Source organism: Cyrtonyx montezumae, unplaced genomic scaffold (genome assembly GCF_038088225.1).
Source record: "Cyrtonyx montezumae isolate F1298 unplaced genomic scaffold, pur_monq_1.0 scaffold_10, whole genome shotgun sequence".
In the NCBI taxonomy this organism is placed as follows: Eukaryota; Metazoa; Chordata; class Aves; order Galliformes; family Odontophoridae; genus Cyrtonyx; species Cyrtonyx montezumae.
Window position 1 is genome coordinate 38314948 of NW_027071826.1, and position 18602 is coordinate 38333549.

Sequence of the window (18602 nt, forward strand, 5' to 3'; positions counted from 1 at the left end):
CCATGGCAAGTTCAATAAGGTTGTTCCTTTTTCTTTGCATTTCATACCCAAGGGAATATTATCTATAATCAAAATAAATAAATAAAAACCTAGTATACTTGTGGAAAAGATTTTAATCCTTACTGAAGGAAGCTTCTCTATCAACTTGAGTTTGTCCAATCACAAAATTGCACCGTTTCTCCAGGCAATTTCTCCTTAAAATTTTGAGGGCAAACTGGTAAATAAAACTCTTGTAACCAGATAGACAGCTAAATACAGCTTCAGATGCTGTGCTCCCTCTTCTTTGTTTATCATTAGAGTTGTCAGTTTGGGATAGATGTATTGACAACGGTCTCCTCGTGAAACAGATAACTCATTCATCAAAGTGAAGTAGAGAAGACTTCATTGATTCTTCCCAATGTTTTTTGCAGGGAGGAATTCTACTTAGCTAAAAGAAAAGACTTCAAGAGTTGCATTGGATTTGTACCTAGTAGCTCAGACAATTTCAGCAATCCGTATATGTGTGACAGGTACTATAAACATACAGCCATCTTCCTCATAGCTTCCTAGTCTGGACTCAGAGAAGAAGCAGCAGGAACTGTGAATAGGAAGGCTGTAGCATGATCATTTCACTTCTGCATCTGTTCCAAAACTTAAGTTACCATTAAGTTAATTTGGTAAATTATGAACTGTAGTCTAATAAACAATGACTTAAAAGCATATGAACTTTCACAAGCTTTCTGAAGTATGTAAACTTCCACAGAGTCAATTTAAATTAGTAGTTATATCTTAAATTAAATAAACTATTTCTATTACTGTAAAATACCAGGTATAGAGGACAAACAAAATTTGAGTTGTCTGTATTTCATTGTTACTAATGAGGCAATTGGTATTTGCAGATGAATAGTATAACTACGACTTTATTCCATGATATTGAATTAGTGCTATAAAAGAGAAAGAATCCCGGTGATGTGGATGATGGATTGGTGTTTAAGATCTTTTTGAAAGGATTAAAAGTGAAGAAATAGAGTTAGCATTTATGTTATTATCTATTGCCGTTTTATTTCATTATACATATTATCATGTATAAGTTACGGAGAACAGGTTTTTTTTTTTGTTGTTTTGCAGAAGTAATAACGAGAGAGAAGGCTATTCCTCTGTTCTTTTACTGTTTCTTGTGGCCAGCTTAATAACACACAGCTCAAATAATCTGGTTAACTTTCTTCAGCTTATAAACAGCCACTGTTCGTATAAATGACACATCCCATTGAGTTCTTGCCAATTTTATTCCATATTTGCCGGTCCCCTATAATTCTGAAACCGTCACGAGAGAAACTTACACTACTTTTACAGAAGCTAGCACTCACTGTCCAGAGCTACCAATGTAAAAAAAAAATTAGGTAGAAAACTGAAGGCTGTAATTTTAAGCTCTTTAATTAGCTGGTCTGTATTAGCCTGTTAAACTCTATTAAGTTCATCATAAAAAAAGTTTTGTACAAAACTGAACACATTTCTTAAATTACACCATATCTTTCTTGGCATACCTTGACAAAGCAAAAAACCCACAGGGTAAAAGAGAGCCTGGTTTCCATGACTCTGAATAACATGAGACTTCTTTTAATATTTTGTCTCAATAGTTGAACATAAGCAGCTGAAGTTCACACAAATGTTTAGTCATATTAATGATTCCCATCATACACATGGTTAGACATTACATACATGCACATAGAAAGAGTCTATTGTTGCTTTTATGTGTTCACACATTACTTGCAATGATGTGCTCTTCAAGTACTGTTCTTTAACAGAACAAAGGTGATTTTTATCCCACCAAAGCCTATATGATCATTTCTAACTCAAACGTCTACATCTATTCTATCAACTATGGTTAGAGATTAAGGTCAATAGAAACTACCAATGTGAAAGGAACAGCATGAAAACTTCATCAGCACTGGGACTCAGTGGCTAAGAACTGATGGTGTTCTGATTCAAGTTAGAGGTTAGCTAAAGTCTTTTGCTTTGAAACAGAAAAATTGTGATTTAAAAACTTTGATGAAGCTGTCAGGCTCTGAAATTCAGAGACTACCCTAGGGACAAAGATAATATTACTGAGTAGAACAAGCCCTCTTCAGTAAAGAAAGAATTAATTCTCTTAGAGGTGTAGGCAGAAGATAAAAAGTCTTTTAAGTGATTTTCTGATGGAATCATGTTGGCAGAGGTTTTGTCTTCCTTATTTTCGAAATATACACAGAACAAGGACATCATCAAGAAGATAACTTCATAATGACCTTTTCAACCTGTGTCTTGTTCTCTGGTGAAGAAGGTCAAAGACTTCTTAACTTCAGTTCAAATGCATTTTAATTTGAGTTAATAAAATTATTTGCTATTTGAAAAGATTAATTCTTTTTCCATTAGAAAGTCTGAGAGAATAGCAGAAGAGATATATAGATCATGTAACATTGTGAGATAAATGGAGCAGAAAGAAAATTTTAAACTAGATTAACCATACAAAATAAGTTTGGAATAAGCTTAGGTAGAACATCTAATTACAGTCAACTTTCCACCTCTAAACCTGACAGATAAACGGTTTAAAACAAAAAAAAAATATATGCTCATTTATTCTTCATAGAGTAGACAGTCTTGTAAACAAGTGAATAACACCACATTTTTCCTTTAGCTGATATCAATTTTTACACAAGAAAAGATTTGAGCCTATGATAAATATATTTAAATGGTTTGTTAGTATTTTTAATGTCATCTAGTTTTACAAATCAAAACTGAAATAAAGTGTCACAAAAAAAGAGGACTTCCAAATTACTGCAACATTTTTCTTAAAGTATGCTTAAAAATATGACAACTCAAGAGTAAATTATCACTTACTGCTTAACACCTTGTTCTGTTCACATTTAATTGCTCTATGCCCAATTTATCGAAAATCTGTACCTAAACCATGCGGTTCGTATCCGTAGGCAAAGTACCTACTCTTAACAGTGAATCAGATCCTGCAATCCATTCATATTTTCAACAAAAATATTCACAGGACTACCTGCCCTCTGATATTCAAGCAGGAGTTCTGTCTGATGCATTGAGGATTATGTAGTTGAAAAACTAGAATTATTCTTAGAAGTAAAGTTAGGCCTAAATTCAGTAAAGATCCTCAGACTAAAGCTCATCTACAGATGAAATTGACTTGGCTTTTCATATCTTTAACAGTACCACTAAGTTGTCATCATTTTCACAGAAGTAGTTCTTTTCTTCAATGAAGCTTGTAAAATTCAGACTTTATTTCTTTTTTTAAACAAAAACCATGGTGACAACACACTTATGTTTCAGTTGCCACAGAGCGGTGCTTACATGGACTCAAAGATTTTCCTTTTTGTGCTGCTCTGCTAGCAATAGACCAAGATGAAAAAGGAGATGGGAAAGAACACATTCAGGACAGCTGACCCAGACTGACAAAAGGGGTGTCCTGTACCTCAAGGCACCATGCTCAGCAATAAAGATGGGGTAAAGAAGTTCAGTGATGGTAATTTTTTCCCCCCTCCAGAAAAAATTACATACAAAGAGCCCTGCTCTCCTGGATATACATCCAGTGGATATACACCCAACAGCTGAAAGGAAGTAGCAATTCAATTCTTTGTTTACCTCTGCTTGTAGGCCCAGCTTTTATTTTACCTAGTGAACTGCCTTTGTCTCAGTCACTGTGTTCTAACACTTAACTTTCTGATTCTCTCCCCATCCCACCTGGACAGAGCAAGTGACTGACTGTGGTTCTGAGCTGCCTTCTGGAGTTAGGTTACAGCATATGACAAGTTCCATACTACCATGGTGTAGTATGGATTTTACAAACAGTAACTTAGAAAAGTAGTATATGTTTGTGGTTTGGGGCTTAAGGGAGGCCTACATTTCTAAAATTGTCGAGTAGCATAACGATTCACGTTAAAACCACTAAGCAGGCATAATGACTAACAGTTACTGTAAGGTAAGGTAGGTTTTTTTATTACTATTATTTGCATATTATGCAAATATTAGATATACTAAAATGGTAAATCTCAATTTATTACATTGTAGAGAGAATAATCTTTTTATATTAAAATTTATATGTAGAGAGACTCAAATAGAATTAAAAATTATATATTTAAAAGATTGTTCAAACTCCTATGATTTCAAGTTTTGTTGCCATGGTTACTATGTAAGATTTTCATTAAGTGTTTTGTTCCCTTTCTTTTACTTTTTAACATGATAAAATGAAATCAATAGGAACATTTACTTAATGACTAAATAGCAGAGGACTTGCTATTTTATGTTTTCATCTGTTCAGTTGTCAAAATTTAAATGTAAGAAGTCTTTACTTTGATTCATACAATTAAATTAGCAGAGAGCCTAAATAACTATTTCAATTTGAGAGCTAATTAAGCAATTTTGTAACTCTAACTTCACAGCTGAAGTTAGAGCGCAGCTGGTTTGTTCGCTATTCCAGCAATTTGTTGCACTGCAATGGTGGTAACTCCAGTATATAAACCAAATTACATTGGCATCAAGAAATGTTTGTAAACCAGAGGGTCTTATTACATATCACGTGACTAAAGACTGAAGTCTTGCCTAATTTATTCAGGTGAATAAATCACAGCAAGCAAACAATTACCAGCATAAAAAAAGTAGTCACTTAAAATCTGCTTAGGTACATGAAATGTATACAGAATAGCCAAATATACACACTTTTGATAATATGCAATAGCTAAGAAGAAATTACGGGACTTAGTTCAAGCAATAATTTATGGTAAACTTGCTTGAGCCCATCTGTGAAGCTGATATATTTATGAGAAACTTAGTAGAAAATAAAACTCCCTATTTGAAACATTAGTAGAAACGACAGAGTAATAACCACCAATAAGACTGCAGCCAACATTCCATTGTTTTCACTTCTCACACATCTGTGAGATCTTTGTAATTGCACAGACCTAAGGTAATGCATGGGTCATCGTTAACTTCTGAAAAGTCTTTGGAATATATTTAATAACAGATGAAATACTTCAATTTTATATGATGGTTAAAATAATCTGATTTTTACCTGAGTTTTAAGAGTTCAGAGAAGCAAAAATGAGAGTGTAGCTTAAGGAAAAATGAACAAAAAAAAATCTTCATGAGTCTTTCAGAATGAAAGCTTAGGACGAAAGATCATGTATATAAGATCATGTGTACATATATTATGCATATGTATTTTTCTCTGCTTTCTTAGAGGCTGACCCTTGCTCTTTGAACTCACTTCTTTTCAAGGTCTGAGTGTCCTGTGAAGCTGACTGTGTATGTGCTGGGCACTTAAAGGCCTGCTTACCTAATAATTGCCATCTGAGACCTCTGCCTGTCCTCCTCAGGCTTTTGTGCACCACTATTCCAATTTGTTTGCTCTTCAAACTGTATATAGTGCTTATACAACAAGTATCTATGAGTACATGAGCTAAGTGGTTAAAATTTCTACCAGACTTAAGAATTAACACCTTGCTATTTTAAGGAGGCACTTATCACCAAGGAAAGCAGGGGAAGGAAAAAAAAAAAAAGAAATCACACTACTCAGTCATCAAGAACCTGCTAGATGCTGTACAATTCATGAACCAGATTCAGTGGAGACTCTCATGCATTGTGAATTTGCCATCAGTCCGGTAAAAAGTGAAACAGGAAAAACTGAAAATGACAAGCTGCTGCAAAGAAATGAAGAATTCTGTCTTGTTTGAAACTACAAGATTTGTAATAGGAAATGGCAGCTTGTAATACCCTGCTGAAACAGTACCTACAATACCCCTCTTGCTCTCGTCTGCAAAAGAACTCGTGTTGCAATCTGAATGATCTGTAGCTAGAAAGAGAAATTGGTAAGTAACTGAAGTATTACAATACCTCTAAGAATATGAAAATTAGATACCCTATTTTCTCTCAACATATTCTGATAACTGAATGCAATATGAAATGCTCTGTAACCTAGACTTGTTCAGCTTTTTTAATGCCATAGCTGAGCTACAGAACTTCATTATAGCATAATAAGACCTAGAGGCTTTTCTTATTCAAGCTCCAAAAACCAATAATAGTATTAATATTCATTCTGCTACCTCAAATCATCCGTCGTAGGCTGCACTGAATGGTAACATTCTTTTTTCCTCTTTCCTTGCAAGGATTCCTAGCAAAACTTGTCTACAGTTTTATCCTTCCTTCATATTCTTTAGCTGGTATTTCAAGTGAGTAATATTTCTTACAATCTTGACATAAAATAGTTAATTTACTTAAACTCCTTCTGTCTAGGGTATGGGATGAATGACCTCTTTCATTGTAAACCACTATGTAAATTGAGCAATATTTCATATGACTCAGTGAGAAAGACACCCAGTACAAATTTTAAAACACTTTAGTGTAGTAACAGTTGCACTGGAGAAGCAACAAAAAGAGCCCTTTTCAGTCTACTCTATCATGAAATTTGAATCAGTTCTACAGTAACTTCTTTTACCAAGTTAGCTGTTTATAGCAAGTGTAAAAGTTAATCACCCATGCATTTTACAGGTACTTAAAAAAAAAAGCAGCATTATCCATCTGCTTCTTGCAAGAGCAGAGTATATTATTATTCAGTTTGAAAATGAAAACCAGATCTTAGGACATGTTAAATGACAGAATGATGCATGAGTAGTCTAATTTTGCCTATACTCATGTTTGCTCTGGAAAGGGTAGAAAACTTCACAAATCCCTTTTTATGGACAGTTCAGTTAATTTCTTTTTCAATGAAAACTTTTTTTTTTAGTTGAAGAGGTAGTTGCTTGTGATAAACTACCTGAGCCATATTAAAAACAGATTTTTTTTAATAATAGCTCTCTTTCTGTTGACTATGAATTAAGCATGAATAAATTTTACATGAATAGTCATTTAAAAATAAGACAACTAACATAAGCTAAAGTTAAGCAAGAGGAATCCTGCAATAGTTAGTTAAATATGTTTTAAGAACTGAATGACAATACAAAGCCATGCTGTAAAACCTGAAACAGCACGTTATTGAATTACATTAGTTGATATTAGACATCTAAATACCTTACAAAGTGAAAACTTATCAAGAATGTACACAAGGCTAAAACTTGGGACAGCTATAAATTAGAAGTGACCTTGGTAGCATGTAACTAATATTGTTAGTATGCTTTGAACAAGTGTGTATATTGCTAATAACTATTTTACAACACTGTGACAGTTTAGATATAATATATAAGCATTTAACATAACTGTGTACGCAATACAAATTAGTTTGCCAAAATGGCAAAGTATGATAGATGTATTTATACACAGAAGGTATCCAAGCAACTAAAGTTAACTGACTGGAGAGAAAAAGATAATGGAGAAGTGGATGGAACATCTACTCAAACAAATAAAAAGGATCCCAAGAAGTATGAAGAGGAGATCCTGTGTTTGTGGAGGAGAGAATAATAGCATAAAAATTACTATTGGAGCAACCTGTTTATATCACCAATTTATTCCCATGGAAACTACAACTGATACAAAGAGCACAATAACACTGCATAATAGAGCATATTCTCAGCTACAAGACAGTATTTTTCATCTTGGCAGCCATCATTAGCTGTGCAATTTTTCCAGAGATGACAACAGCCTGCATGTAAAGCTTGTACATAGAACCACCCAGTGTGTTCAGGGTTTCAGACTTCAGTTGAGTTGAAGCTTAAAACACTTATCAGTTTAAAAATGCGTGGCTTTGTTAAAAACATTTCGCAAACAGTTGCAGCCGAAGAGTGAGTATTCTACATCCTTGGTGTTTACAAAACAGCCACTTTCCTATTCATTGGTCTTCAAGCTTTGTGATAGTGGTTGAGAGAGGGGCAGGAAACAGTAATCCTTACCACATAGAATCATTACTAACAGAAATAAAAGTCCTTAACTTTCTAAAAAGTAAACACTTTTAAAGAAATCTGGCAGCACCACTGTCCTGTCTAAAGAGTTGCTAGTTAAATTTTTCTTTCCTATTATCAACTCATTGCAAGAAAAAAAGACTTATTTTCATACTTCTGTTTTTAATAGTTACTTGTGTTACTGAAAGGGGAAGAAAAATCCATTTGCCATTCCCAAAGAAGATTGAAATGAAAAGGCCAGAATTAAAAAAAAAAAAAAAACAGGTCTTGACTGTGCTCACTTTAATGGCTCAGTGTAAGAATAAGGATTACTGATTAAAGTAGATGGATGGATTAATAAAAAGAAGGGAAAAAAAAACTCTTGGCATTCTTACTGCAAACCAATATAAATTAAGTAACATACATGCCAGGGAATAAAACATCACTATGGTGTAGTTACCTAGAAGACTGGTTAAGCCACTAGGAATTTTAAGGTGGCAAAAAAAGTCGTAAGAAAAATGATGCAGTGTCAGAAAACAAAAGGATAAGTGTATGTCTCAATGCTTCATTAAAAGAAGTTTGAAGCTACTCACAGTCTCCTAGTGAGGCCTATTTCTCAGCCCTGAGTTGAAATTTTCGATTTTATATTGTAAATCAGACTATCAAACCACCTCTCTGTTTGTATGCATTTAACTCTGGACTTGCCCAGACATGTTACTTCAGAAGGCAACAAACTAGGAACTATAGTAAAGGACTTATTTCTACAATAAGTGGGCACAATTGTCATCCTGGCTAAATTAGTTAAAAAAGCAGAATAAATAAGATAATTCACCTTCGCTTATGATGTCATCGTGAAATATAAAATCATTTTTAACAATTCTGCAACTTAACTTCGTGCAAGAGACATGGAGTAAAAGACAGCATAGTTTATCTACTTTATGTTTTTGAACCTGCCATTCCTCAGTTTAAATTAGAACAAACACAAGGTAAAAAAAAAATATATAGACCTCTTGTTAAAATGTTTCCATAATGAAATCCTTAGATGGATCTTAGATATGTCTATTTATATGAAAATCATACTTCACGTCTAAGATGCATCAACAGGTTTTGATTTGTCTGATTTTTATTAGACTGTCTGAACCCCAAGCCTTTATCCAAATCAAGACTTCTCTTACGATGATAACTACAATTGAAATTTTCAAACACTTACAAGAATTTGAAATCTATAATTAAAAAAATCATTTTGGAGCTTTCTGCACCTATGGATACAGAATTTCATAGGCTTCTCTGTACTCTGTGTACTTTATTTTATATAGTTATGGAACTATATAAAATAGTTCTAAATAAAAAAAACAGTGGAACCGATTTATGATTCTCCAAGCCACAGAACAAGCTTTCATATTACAGTTAAGGTGTCAGATTGATTCTCCTACAAGTTGCTACTCCAGTTGCTTTTGATTGAAACAAACACTGCTGTAGAGAGACATACAGAAATGTTGGTGTGATACAAGGTAATCAGAAGCTTGCAGAAATAGTCTTTTTGTAGAGATTCACAGTTATTGCCTCAACTACTTTAAAAATAAACAAGTGTACAGAGAATTAACATATGTAAAATCCTACATTAAAGTGAGATTGGCTCATTTAGAAGCAGTAATACAGCAGGAAAGCAGTCTGCAGTCAACAAAAGGCCTCACAGTGGGAGACTTATCCCAGCAAACAACAATTCACACCTGTTAATTATGCTGAATAGGTTTGCACACAATGCTAGGAATGGCATCTATCTATCGTTTAGAAGCAATCCTAATGTAATCTCTTATGCCATTACTATAAATCAAATGAAAGCTTAACATGAATAATTTCCCTGTAAATCATCAATTAGCTCATCATAGCATTTGCCAGAAGACTCACAATGTTCCAATGTATCTAATAGCTATGTAAATAGCTAATATTTCAGTTTTCTTGATTGGTTTCTAAAGGCTGGATTATATCAGATCAATAATGTGGGGAAATACATATTCAGTTTTTTTAAATGCATGTTTGTGTTCAAAATGAAGACCCCAAAATCTTCTCACATACATTTCACTTAGTTTTAACACTGCCTAATTAGAGATGCCAATCAAAACTAAAGGCTTTAAAAAAACTTAAGTAATTGGAAACCTAGTCAAAATGCTAACAATAACTTCACATACTTTAAAAACCTGAGAATTTTACAGTTTCACTCTGATTTTTCATGTTAATGCCTATATGAAATACTGAAGGCACAAAACATTTTTATTTGAATTATTCAACCAAAAATACTCTTCTTACCTGTATTGGCGTATCTAAAATATTTCTATGCAACATTAGAATTCTTGTCCCTAACTGTAAGCTCCAGCACACTCGACTAGCAACTTCCAAAAGTAGATTTCAGTCATGAAGGATTATTATACAATGCCATTGCTACTGATGTAGTCCTATAGAGTTATGCTTGATTATACATCCAGACAACTTACACCTTACACAATCATTTTGAACAACTCATTAGGACACAGAAGAAGTCACATGTGAGAAAATATTTGATTAAAAATAGGAACAGAAGTTTATTAACTTTTAATACTGTGAAGGCAGTAAATAAAACAACATCAAAGCCTAGGAATTTTGGAGATATTGTGTAGAAAGATACTATAAACCACATACAATTCATCATCTAAAAACAGTATATGTTTAAACAACAGTTTAAAACTGGTCTATTTTAATCTGTAATCAGAGATCAACAACTCTGGAGTTTGATTTATCTCCTCTCTAAAATAAAAATGCAAGAGTAAATACATATTTATTGTAAATCCTTTCCTTTCATCTCTCCTCTCCTGTATTTATATAAATATTTTTAGTCCAGTTATGTTGTAAGAGGAAAGAATCCTTGAAATATTTGTACTTATGAATGTTTCAGGTATCATCTGTTACAGTGATTTCCACATTGTTACAAACAATTGATCTGGACAAGCTGTTCTAAGGAATAAGACCAATTTCATAGTCAACCTCCATTTTCTCATTTAATTACTACTCCTTTTCAACTGTATAACTAGAAAAAAGGCTGTGATCTGTTAATAATCACAGAACGATTGACTTTGGAAGGATGAATCTCAGCCAACATCTTACTCAAGTACAATCACCTTGAGCAGGCTGGTCAGAACTGCATCTAGTAGATTTTTTAATATCTTTAAGGATGGAGACTTCACAATCTCCTTAAGTAATGTTTCACAGTGTTCCATAAACACCCTCACAGCAATTTTTTTTTTTAGCTATCCAAACTATTTGTTTTACTTTATGCTAATGATGATTGTCAGGAGCACAATGTGTCTCTCATGGGTCCACATAGAATCAGTATTTCATTTCTGACACAGTGTTCATTGGAAATCTAAAACTGTTTTTTTCCAACCTTCTATCCTGAAACATGCTTGTTTGTTTGACTTCTAAACACACATTTTGTTTCTGTATGAATAGAACATCAGACACTCAAAACTGCAGTAAGCATACATCTGTCTCCAGATGTAAGGAATTTGTTGCTTCAGTCAATTTTAGAAAGATACCATCAAGATTCTTAAGGTAGAACAATATTTAAGCTATCACATATAATCATAATATTTGGAAGTTTAATTTCCTTCTCTTCAGGAAGCATTCTGTTTTCCTCTATTCTAAGAAAAAGTATGAATTCAAATTCCAAAAAAAGTGTTTCAAATGAGTTTCAGAAAAAAGTGAATACTCCGTTCTGTTCTGCGCTACCCAATTAAGAAAAGCCCTGCTCTTCCTAGCATAAGAGCAAAGGAAGTTTGAAAACAGTTTGAAGATGCAATTAACCCAAAAAGAGGGGTGCCATGTCCAGAATAAGAATGTCACAAGCAGCGTAGAATTAGTGTGCTTTCACAGAATATTTGCTAATTCAGATGTTAAAACAAGTTAGTCTGAGTGCATAGTGTCAGCAGGAAGTCCCTGTTATGCACCTAGGCTAATCAAGCAAAAAAGGAGTAATACCTCGCCACCTGATTGGGATCCTACTGGGCAATGTAATGCATAGGAAGCTAGTATTAAAAACTGTGGAACCATAACCTAAAAGGATGCATATAGAAAAGACTAATTAAAATATAGTATGTATTTTCCACTAGTATCTTCACTCTAATTTTGAAGAGAAGGACGATGGATAAATTTATAATACAATAAAAAAGGAAAGAATTCCAAGTGAAAAACCTGGTCTAGTTCCTAATCCAAGCATTTTCCAAAACTACTAACAAAACTGAGTGAAAGAATAGAAATATTTTGTCTACCCAGCATTTCTGAGATATCTTTCATCTTGGAGTCTAAATCTTCCATTTCTTTGACCAAGGCTCATTAGCAAAAAGGTCCATAATATCACAAGATACTGTGACTAATAACCTTCTAATAGATAAATTCACGAGAAATGCACTGTGTCACTTGCGCACCAATACGCAGAACGTCCTTACAGATTTTTCACAGGCAGGTCTGGTATCACTCTGTTTGGGGCATAATGGATAAAATGTACTTGGGTTGAGAACGTTGAGATCTCTACAACAGAGAGCACTGCAGGAAAACACAAAAAACACTGCCTACACCTTGCAAAAAAAAAAAAAAAACCCTAAGAAACTGACGGGTTTCCTGAGGTTAAAACACTTTAAATTAGTTTTAAGCATTTTGCTGATTGTCACTTGTTCATCTCAATAGGGTGCGGATAGAGTTGCATGGCCATCTGTCCCTTGCTTCAGCTGCCAGTAATCAACTACTTGGCAGGGATAAGGCAAAGAACATCACGTGTGTTTAAAGACACACTGGACATTTTGATGCTAAATTCCTGCCAACGGTTCAGTACTTTAGAAAGTACCTAAGCAGAAGTAAGATAGATGCAAAAACAAAAGAAGGGGGAAGAGCTTCAGACTCAGTCGGGAGTCTGAAAAAAATACAGAAACCTTTCAAAGATTTTAACAGGCTAATGATTTTATCAACAAATTTTCTTTCCCTAGTATTTTAGAAATCAATCCACACATATAATTAATTATCATTAAATGAGCAGTCCCTCAATTTAACCCTCAACATAGAACTTCTGAAATCATAATCTTCTAAAACAGCAAATAACCTCTTCAATACAAAATATAGCCTGCACCAGACAAAAAAAAGCAACTAAACATTAGAATTGACAATTTTTGAGCTTCAGTCCTAAATACACATACAAAAAAGTGGGAAAAAAGAAACCAAACCAAACTTCTCCCATCAAAACAAGCCCCCAGTTACAGCTGAACATCACCAAACACTCAGAGTAAAGCATCACAGCAACATAATAAAAAAAGAACATAACTATGACAGCCGAGCAACACAATTCCAAGCTGCAGCAAATAACAATTCAAACACAACGATCATGGGCACAGAAATAAGGGAAAGAAGCTGCTTACCTTCAGAAAACATCAGCTTCAGAGAGTAATCCTTGTCTCCACTGCCAACCCTAACATGAGGTCTGGGTAGGGGTGGATAATGACTCCACCCCTTTTGATCATTTAGGTACATTGCATACACCTGAGCTTCCCTGGGTTGGCGCTGCCTTCCCACCAGGTGTTTAATCACTGGTTCAACCCATGGCTTAGCATTTCCCCTACAGTGACTATCAGGACATAATCCCAGACAAAAAAAAAAATCTGTATATTGTGTCAAAATTGTAGAAATGTATTTCTCTTTGCTCCTCCGAGTTTTAAAACATGATAAAGTTGTATAACTATGTATAAACAAATCATACAAGACTTTGTGGTAGCTAGGAACAAACACACAGCAAAGATATGGGATAGGCACCACATAATAATCATTTCCCAAAAGAGGTTTTCTGGGATCAATATGTTGAATTATAGGCACATAAGTTTCTCATCTTTCATGAGCTTCAGCAACTTTATCAATGGCTTCTGCAAAGCATTTCTTAAACAAATTCCACCTGTGACTTTTCTAGAAAATGAGAAAACTCATCCAGGAGTTATCCTGTTCCTCTTTCTCCATTAATCCAACTACTTAAATATATTTTCCATAAAATTCCAATCTAATTTAATATCCTTTATCTAGGCACAGGTGGCAACTGACAAAGACACCACAGTGTCTTATTCCATTGCAAACAAATATACTTTTTAAAAAAAGAAACACAAGTGTGATTTCTCATAGCTTGAGTTTCTTTACCTGGATGCCTTTTTGCTTTTCCTGAACACATTTGAGAATTTCTTCAAAGTCCTCGTGAACTTCTCTGCGCACAAAGGTTGTGCATTCTCTGATTAAGCCTGTAGACAAAAAAAAAAAAAAACAAAAACATTTTTTCTCTCTAGGTTTGAAGGCATTGGGTAAATTATCCCAGTAATATATGTATACATACGTATATATTTATGTTACGGCAATCTATGTTAGATGCAAGTGATTATATAATCAAAGCTATCAAGGAGCAGAACTTAAGCTGTTAAAAGTAGTAACATGAAGTAGACGCAATTCCCGTTTATCAGCTACTTTGCATAGCATTATCTATTCTTCCCCTTGTTATGCTGTCCTCTGAAAGCATCCAAACACAGATGTGTACGAATCATCAGCAGTTAGGAATTATTAATCATATTTATTTGCTTACTAATACTTATACAAGTAGAAAATCCATATATTATAAAATATAATAAAATAAAACATATAGTTTTATTTAGGGAATAATCACAATAAGTTTGTTTAACAAGATGACATTTATATTTATAAGTATCAGAATGATTTTGCTGGTTGATAATATATAGAATATGAGCCGATGACTGAAGAACAGTAAGCTCAAAGCCAACTTTGATAAAACAGTGCAGCATTAATGTGTAATAATAACATTCGCTGAATATGAGAAGACTTAGAAATTTAAAGAAAATCTGAAATCAATAAATCCATGGAGGTAGAAGTTAGCATTTGAAGGTTTTTTATTTCACTTTCATTAGAGTGATGACTGTAACAATTAAAGCATCACCAAAAATATTGTTGTGTAGATTATCTCATTACATAAAATTAACTAGCTTTTTTAGTCAGGAAAACAAATGCTGTACCTTAAATCAGGAGCCAGAACTGAAAGCTCAGTTTCCTCTGACAAACAGTTTTAGCTGTCTTAAATGATTGCTATTTCTTTACTTTTTTTTTTTTTGTCTCATCAGTATAAATCAGTAGCCCGTGAAGAGTAAATTATAACACTGTACTTTACTACACATATGAAATGAGTTTTGTTATCATTTAATTCCATATAAAATAGTGCTACAAAAACAAGATTTAGCAAAAAGTGTCTAAATTACAGCAATAATGCAAATAGCTTCAACAGTTGGTGTGAGAAGCTTAAATGATATTGTTTCAGAGATAACTGAAATAAATGATATATTTCAGACTTCATATACTGAACTACAAAGTTGAATGGATTTTACATAGGATTACTGGAATCAGTCCACATGAGAAAAGTGAGAATTAAGACAGAAAATTAGATCATTTTAAGTATGACCACAACAATAATTCTAATAAGTTGTATTTTAACAATAATATATGGGGAAAGAAAAGCATTCTTTGTTCTGCATATATGCAATCCACATTTGTGCTACAAAAACAGCGAGAGAGAAAAATAAATAATAAAAAAGTAGATTATTCTCTGTGCTGATATTCATTCTTGTGGAGCTGTCAGTAAGCTGATTATTACAAATATATAGCAGTCATGGGAGACTGCATATAATCTGTGACATGTCAAAGGTTCTTGCTCTGCAGTCACTCTTCTCATCACAGCTGTTTAGTGATCTCTGTGCTGAAAATGGATTGTGAGTAAATAGTTGGGTTGATATGGTGGGTAAACAGTTATAGCTTTCAATGTGTGGATGAATAACACAGGCAAAAGTCATACTTTGTGTAATTCTATTAGAGTGCATATACTTATAGCAGGGATCAAAGCAGTTTCCTTATGGATAAGGGCATAAGAATAGTAAATTACTGTGGTACCTTCCTTCACTATGGTATGAAATAGAAGGAAATTCCAAAGATAGCAAAAAATAAAATAAAATAAAAAATAATAAAAAAAACAAAGATGTTTGATCTATAAAGAATTAGCTAGATGTTCAACATTTTAAAAGATCTGGTTCTCACTTTTGTACTGTTTTAGTTAAATGTTAGCATTCACATATACATAATTATTTGGCCTTTTTATTCTATGTATGTGCAGTGTCATTTCCTTTTCTGAATAGCAAAGAAGAAAATGTATCACCACAGAGACTGTCATCATCATAAAACTGCTTTCCTTGCTCTCTACCTCCATCAAGTTTGATTGTCAGCAGATGATTTTGAAGTTGGATTTAGAAAAGCTAGTTAAAATATAGCATGTAAAGTAGAAGGACAAAAAGCAAGCAACTTTTCCAGAAATTTAAATCTCATGAAATCAGTTAATAGAGCAATGTGTATCCCTTAATAGGAGCTACATATCTGACACATAAAATGTATGAATGCTTTATTTTTTCTTATATTCATCAGACTAGATGTAGTTGCAGCTTACACCAACCAAATAGTGATAAAAAATGAAGATATACGAAGGCTATACAGCAGTAAAGGTCCATATACTAACTTTATATTGAAGGCTAGGGAGGGTAGAAGTGCTACTAGTGCACCAGTTCTGCCGGAAAAACAGATTATTGCCTGCTGATGGAGGATTAAAGAAGGCCATGAGCTCAATTAAAGTTCCTTCTCAACTTCTGTCTGTTTGATCTGTCAGTTTTAAGTTTTATACTAATCTTAATCCTCTGGATTTGGTTAAGAAATCTTCCAGTATAATACAACTTCACTTCATATGATACACTAATTAGTTTTTAATTTATGCTTGTGCTTTCATTAGAGATAGATGAAAATTTCTCCTGAAACAATTTTGCCCTGAAAATTTTGTTTTGAAAAAATTATAAAAATACATTCATGTATGATTTTATGCTATGTAATTTATAATAAATCCTGAGTTTTGAGAAAATTTTATTTCTTTTTCCTATGTTTTGCATTCTTCATCATAAGCAGATGTTTGATAATAGTTCCTGTTTCATAAAATGGTTGAAATATTTAAGTATTTATTTTATATAGTTTTTCTTGAATAAGTCTCATTATAAAAAATAAACCTTAACCTATATTTCTTCTTAAACAAAAAGGATGACAGTACATTTCTATAGTACTTCTTGTTATAGTGGAGTCATATTTGAATTTGACCCAAGCAACAGGAAGTGAAAGGTACATGGCATAATATTCCCCTGCTCTACTTTTATATATTGTTATGAGTAAGGAAAAATACTAAAGAAAATATCTTCCTTAGTTTTGTCATCTTTCTCTAATTCTTCACTTATTTTTCCTACTGTTATATTGCTGCAATAAATGATTAATTTAGCAAATAATCATATTTTATAATAATCTTGTTTTTAGACTAAAGCAAAGATAATGTCTTCAATGATTGGTTATTGCCTGTTTCAGCACTGCTTTTCTATTCCACCGAGGTTGTCCTCAAAATCTATAATATAAAATAAATAACGAAATATTTTATTCTATAAAATAACTACTCAGAAAGTACAGGGGTCCTGAAAAGCTGCTTTCAAATCAGGTAGTGTTGTAATTAACAGTACTTACGGTTGGAGAGTTCAGGTAGTTAGTTCCTTACTAGTAAACACTGAACTGTTTACCAAAGAAAATTGTTGTTCAGTATGACATTTCTAATGTAGTTGCTTTCTAAAATTTTTACAGAGAACCATCCAACATGACTATGAACACTCCTATTGCTTTCTATTTGATTTATTGCAGTTTTATAGAAATTACAAATAAGATGTGAGAAAGAAGATTATTGACAATCCTTAATATCCTGTTAGCAAGCTCTTCAGAATTAAGAAATTTTGATGGGATATTCTTTTTTTTTTCTCCTTTCCTCTGTCTTCTTGCTTCCTAAAAATAAACTGTATCAAGATGTGCAGTTTCACAGAAAATCATTCTGCAATAAAAAGTGCCCATTTTAGAGTATCAATGGATGGGATAACATGCATAATTTACCTCGGGGGAGTATGTAATTAGAAAATTAACCTTTTACATTTCTCTCCTTAATCAGCTGCAACAAATGACTAGAGAGAAACACATTAACATGTGCATTTACTGTATTTACATGGTATTAATGAGAAACCGAGTATGCCTGAAGTAAGGGAAAAGGAGAATTCAGCCTATATCTGTGAAGTACTGTGGCTGAGATTACATGATGCCTCTTCTTTATTCTATTTTTTTTTCTTCTTTCATTTTGGCAAGGATCCATTAGCAACTCCAGATACCCTAAGCACATGTCAGAGCATCACAACATTTGCTGCTTTAAGGAACAAATGTCTTGTTCCATATCTTTCCTTCATGGATAAAGAGTTAAAGAAAGGAGGCAATTCAGTTCCAACTGCAGTGATACTTTTTTTGTTAAATTAAATGAGTATTTTTCTATTAAGAAATGGATAGACACCAATTTCATTATGAAAGAGCTGTCTACAAGTTATAATGAATTTTAATCACTATGAACTTTATCTGAAATTATTCACATGGAAAATTAAAGACTCTATATCTGATTACCAATATCCAGAATATTTTTATCCTGTATTGTTAATCACACAAACCCTTATGCCTGTAGTGGTCTCAGAGGAATACTGAACAATGACAGAAGACATAAGTGCCAGTAGTGCAAGCCTCTCTTAAAGGGTCAGTTATCAT